Below are 6,000 nucleotides of genomic sequence, written 5' to 3' on the forward strand. Positions count from 1 at the left end.
TCCGCTTCCCAGGTTCAAGTGATTCTCCTGCCTCAGCCTCCCAAGTAGCTGGGATTACAGGCATGCACCACCATGCCCGGCTAATTTTTGTATTTTTGGTAGAGATGGGGTTTCACTATGTTGATCAGGCTGGATGGTCTTGAACTCCTGAGCTCGAGTGATCTACCCGCCTTGGCTTCCCTAAGTACTGGGATTACAAACGTAAGCCACCACACCCAGCCACTCCAACAATTTTAAATGGACACTGTTTTATAATAGAGATGTTTGATCATCTCTATTATAACCCTTTCTTCAAAGAGTGAAATATGCACCTGTGAGCCAGCAAGCCTCACCACGACCTCTCAGCTCCCCTGTCTGGGGTGTTTGCTTGAAATGGCATTGAGCCTAATGGTTCTGCCCTGCTCGGTGTCAGTCAGAGGCAAGAGAGGTTCACTGGAGGTTAAGGCCAGGGCCCTTGAGCCCAGGGCTTTTTGGTAACTGTGTTGCAACTATTGAGCCTTCCTTGGAACGATCAATCTACAGTGAAGCCACAGGAGAAGAATGTGAGAGACCGAGGTTCTTCTAGCTGCCAACAAGTGGGTGACACCCAACGTGACATAGCTGCTTCTGGCTACATTCTGAAACGGGGACAGCTGGCTGCTGGCTTCTTGGCGACTGGGTCTGGGTCAAGTCCCAAGTATTTGACAAGACTCACCTTAGACTCCAGTCATCCTGGCAGTGGCAGGCAGGTATGGTGGGGACAGGCGTCAAACCTTCATAAGCAAGTGTGCTCAGGACAGCGTCACAGAAGACACAGGAAAACAGAGCCTGTGGATACCAAACAACCGAGAGCTCATCCGCAGAGCCAGTGTGTTCTCTAAGAATCAACTTAGGGAGTGATCAAATGCCATCTTCCAAGCCAGACACTGTCACTAGCACCTGCCATGGCTGCCACATGCATCCAGGTGCTCTATAATGAGTGCTGTGGGCTGAACCCAAACTCTCCTGCAGAAACGCCCACTCACTGGCAGTGCCACCACTAGAAGGAAAATACGGGGTTTGGAAACAATATATCTGGGTTCTAGTCCCAAACTTATTGACTACGAGACTTACATGCATTATTTGATCTCTCTGGACCTTGTTTCTCCATCTACAAGTTGGGTAGAACTCTGCCTACTTCAAAGGGTTGTTTTAAGAATCAAATGAGCTCAGGTATATGATCACATTGAACACTGAACTCTGCCAGAAGAAGGTACATGTCATCATCCTGAATAACAACAGTGACTGTTGATCATCTACCATATGCTTGTCTCTATGCCAGATGATGAGGGCGTTTTAAAAATATGAGATATAGTGTTTGTTCCTTAAGCAGCTTATGCTACAGTGAGGGAAAATGGGGAAATGGAAAGTTGCATACTGATTGAGTTCCTAAAATGTGCCCGGCATTGTCTGAGATACTTTTCTTAAACCAAAACAAACACAACCTTTGGTGATAGGAATGATTATCCCAATCCCACAGCTGAGGAAAGTGAGGCTCAGAGGGTAAGAAAGTCTCCTTATCACAGAGCTGGTGGTGAGGGTGGAGATTTTACACTCCCTGCCTCCCACACCAGTTTCTCCAGAGCAGAAAGACTTTCATCTCGCGCTGGCACAACCATGAGACCCCGGGTTCTGGTGAACTGGGGGGACAGGTGCTTGGATGTCAGGATGAAGGCTCTGCCATCATCTTTCAGCCCCCTGAGATGTCCCTTCTCAATATGGGCTGTTTCATCAGGGCCGAAGTCCCTGAATGTGGGGAATCCCACAAATGGATTAGGTAACATGTCCAACCAACAAGGATGTGAAGGAATTGGACGGGGTTCCTGCCGCCTAGTCTTTAAAGAAGATGAACGCTATCTGCCAGTGTCTCTCTGCCAGGCATTGTGTGAGTCTTTAAGTACTGTATTCATAGTTAACTCCACATCTCTTGATGTATTTTCCATGTTTTACAGATAAGAAAAGCAAGGGCTGGCAGTGAAGTAGACTAAAGATAAAAATCAGAGGCAGCCCTGGCATGCGAATCTGTATCTGCCTCAGTTCCCTCCGAATCGTGCAGAACCGAGTCAAGTAAAGGCAGAGCCACTTGTGATAAGTGGCTTCATGAAGGACAGCGGGGAGGTGCTCGGGGAGTCCTCCTACCGGGATGGGAAGGGTTCCTAGAAGAGCTGGCATTTGAAGTTGGTCACTAAAGATGTAACTTGGGTAGCAAGGGAGAGAAGAAAAGCACAAGTAATGCCAGGGGCCTGAGATTCAGGACGTGCTCAGAGAACTCTGTGACAGGGGCACAGTGACTCTACTGAGATCACCCTGCTGGTCAATAGAAGAACCTGAACTAGAACCCAGGTCTTGTAACTCTAAATCTACTATCCACCTCCCGACACCACTCAATGCACCCATGAGCCTGTTAGTACTGTACCATATGGTCTCCAATGGGAGTGGGGGTCCCAAATTAGTTCTCTACTCTGAAACTCATGACTTGGGAAGGTACCTTCAAAGATCCTCTTTCTTTGAAAAAACACTAGCTTGGAGCTTAAAAAGTTTATTGCCAAACAAATAAAAAGATGGAAAAGCCTCACTCATAACTTTAAAAAAAGCAAATCAAAACAATGAGATGCCATTTTTCAACTAATAGGCTAGCCAAGCAAACTTCGATGGTTCCCATGGTTGTCTAGGGTGTGGCATGGTAGGCAGTCTGATACTCTGTGGTAGAAGTCTAAATGAGAGCAGCCTTTTGGAAAACAATCTGGCAAGAACCAGTAAAATGGCAGCTGTAGGCCAGGCGCGGTGGCAGTGGCTCATGCCTGTAATCCCAGCACTTTGGGAGGCTGAGATGGGTGGATCACCTGAGGTCAGGAGTGCAAGACCAGCCTGGCTAACATAGCAAAACCCCGTCTCTACTAATAATACAAAAATTAGCTGGGTGTGGTGGCAGGTGCCTGTAATCCCAGCTATTCTGGAGACTGAGGCCTGAGAATCACTTGAACCCAGGGCGTGGAGGTTGCAGTAAGCCAAGATCGCACCACTGCATTCTAGCCTGGGCAACAAGAGCCAAACTCCATCTCAAAAAACAAACAAACAAAAAACCAGGCCGGGCGCGGTGGCTCAAGCCTGTAATCCCAGCACTTTGGGAGGCCGAGACGGGCGGATCACGAGGTCAGGAGATCGAGACCATCCTGGCTAACACGGCGAAACCCCGTCTCTACTAAAAACACAAAAAAATTAGCCGGGCGAGGTGGCGGCGCCTATGGTCCCAGCTACTTGGGAGGCTGAGGCAGGAGAATGGCGGGAACCCGGGAGGCGGAGCTTGCAGTGAGCTGAGATCTGGCCACTGCACTCCAGCCTGGGCGACAGAGCGAGACTCCGTCTCAAAAAAAAAAAAAAAAAAAAAACCAAATGGCAGCCGTGCATTCCCTTTTCTCAGTAACTCCGATTCTAGGAATTTATCCTATGGCAATACCTGATCAAGTGTGCAAAAATGTAATTAGAGGAATGTGTTATTGTGAATGTTTGTAATTAACAAAAGCTAGGGGAAAAAATCCTAATTGTTCACCAATACATTCTAGTTATTATATGGCCATTCAAAGAAACACTAGACAGCCATTTTTTAAAAGTGTACTGGATTTCTATGTGCTGATGTGGAAAATGTTAAACCATAGAAAGGAAAAACAAGAAAGCTGTGGAAGGTTGTGCAGTCCGAATCCCATTTGTCTAAGAAAATAAAGCATGTGAGTGCTTGTACAGACAGAAGATATCTGGAAAGATAAACACAAATTGTTCATAGTGGTTATCTCGAGGACGAGGAGGTAGGGATGGGGGAGGCCAGGGACTGTATTCTGTATCTTTCTGCAGAGCTTCAATTTCTTCCTTTCTCCCTTTCTTTGTCCCTTTCCTAATCCCTTTCTATCTTTTTTCTTTTTGAGATGGGGTCTTGTTCTGTCACCTAGGCTGGAGTGCAATGGCACGATCTTGGCTCACTGCAACCTCTGCCTCCTAGGTTCAAGTGATTCTCCTGCCTCAGCCTCCCGAGTAGCTGGGAATACAGGTCCCCACCACCATGCCCAGCTAAGTTTTGTATTTTTGTTAGAGATGGGGTTTCACCATGTTGGCCAGGCTGGTCTCAAACCCCTGACCTCAGGTGATCCACCTGCATCAGCCTCCCAAAGCTCTGGGATTACAGGCATGAGCCACCACACCTGGCCTTTTTTTTTTTCCTTAAAAAACTATATGCACATATTGCTTTTATAATTTAAACAAATAGTAAAGAACTTAAAAATGAAGAGGATAGGCCAGGCGTGGTGGCTCACACCTATAATCCCAGCACTTTGGGAGGCTGAGGTGGGAGGATCATTTGAGCCCAGGAGTTCGAGACCAGCCAGGGCAATATGGTGAGACCCTGTCTCTACAAAACACACACAAACACACACACACACACTAGCCGGGTATGGTGTGCACGTGTAGCCCCAGCTACTCAGGAGGCTGAGGTGGGAGAATCACTTGAGCCTGGGAATTCAAGGCTGCAGCGAGCTGTGATGGTGCCACTGTACTCCAGCCTAGGCAACAGAGCAAGACCCTGTCTCAGATAAAATAAAATGAAATAAACAGGGTTAATGGCAACAGGTCATAGATAGAGACTTGCATTTCTGTTTTAGAGAGCTATTAGAGACAAACTAAACAATCCCATATTCAAATTGACAAAATAGACCCAATGTTTTTAATTACTACATCTGTGGTTTAATAACCTCAGGCCTTTCCTGTTCTTGTTTTTGGCTTTATGATTTGAAATTTCTTCATTCATCCCCTATTTATTTTGTGCCTACCATGTATTAGGCTCAAGGGCTTTCATCTTCTGCAACGGGAGGGTCATTTAAAAGAGCCCCAGCTACACTACAGAAGGGAGGAGACTGAGGGCAGAATGCATGCCTGCAGAGGACTGGGTCCATTCAGTAGACGTTTGCTGGTTATTTTCTATGTATATACCAGGCATCAGGAACATAAAATGAAGGTGGTGCAATCCCTGCCCTCTCTGGAAAAGCTCACACTTGGTGGAGACAGACACAAACAGGAAAGACAAACATGGTGATGGGTAATGCAGAAGGCGCTGTGGATCCCACAGGACACCTTGCCCAGCCTAGAGAGTTGGGAAGGCCACCTGGAGGAAATGAGCCAGTCTGAAAGTTGAGTGGAGTGGGCTAAGCATGGAGGAGAGGAGCAGGGAATGGGGGGACAGTGCTTGGGAATGAGCAGTAAGGGAAGTGTTGGACCACCAAGGGGAGGCTGAGCTCAGGAGTGTGGACTTTATGGTGAGTATAACTGAGTGACAAGAAATCTGTGTTTTATAAAGGTCACTCCAGCGGCAGTGTGGAGCCGGATCAGAGGAAAAAGAGGAAAGGCAGGTGGAAGGACACTGTTCCCAAGTCAGTTACTTTGGCACCACCCTGATGATTCGTACCCTATTTGGGACCACCTATGCTGTTATTGAGTAGTATTTTTCTTAAATTAGCTTGCTTAGAAAATATAATGATTTGGCAGGCGCGGTGGCTCATGCTTGTAATCCCAGCACTTTGAGAGGCCAAGGCGGGCAGATCGCCTGAGGTCAGGCGTTTAGGACCTGCCTGAGAGAGAGAGAGAGAGCGAGCAAGAAGAAGAAGAAGAAGAAGGAAGAAGGAAGAAGGAAGAAGGAAGAAGGAAGAAGGAAGAAGAAGGAGAAGGAGAAGGAGAAGAAGGAGAAGGAGAAGGAGAAGGAGAAGAAGAAAGAAGAAGGAGGAGGAGGAGGAGGAGGAGGAGAAGAAGAAGATAATTGATTTAAACAGGAAACTAGTGATAAGAGCAAACAACAGGCTGCATGGATCCAGTGCTGGGACCAGGGTCAGAGGACAGAAACTGCGAAGGGTAGCCTCAAATGAGGGTGCCCATTCGGGTCCCTGAAGGCCTAGGACCAGGGCACAGAGGAGGGGGCTGCTGGCTGCAGGAGGGCCCTATGAC

Source organism: Theropithecus gelada, chromosome 13 (assembly GCF_003255815.1).
Source record: "Theropithecus gelada isolate Dixy chromosome 13, Tgel_1.0, whole genome shotgun sequence".
Classification (NCBI taxonomy): domain Eukaryota; kingdom Metazoa; phylum Chordata; class Mammalia; order Primates; family Cercopithecidae; genus Theropithecus; species Theropithecus gelada.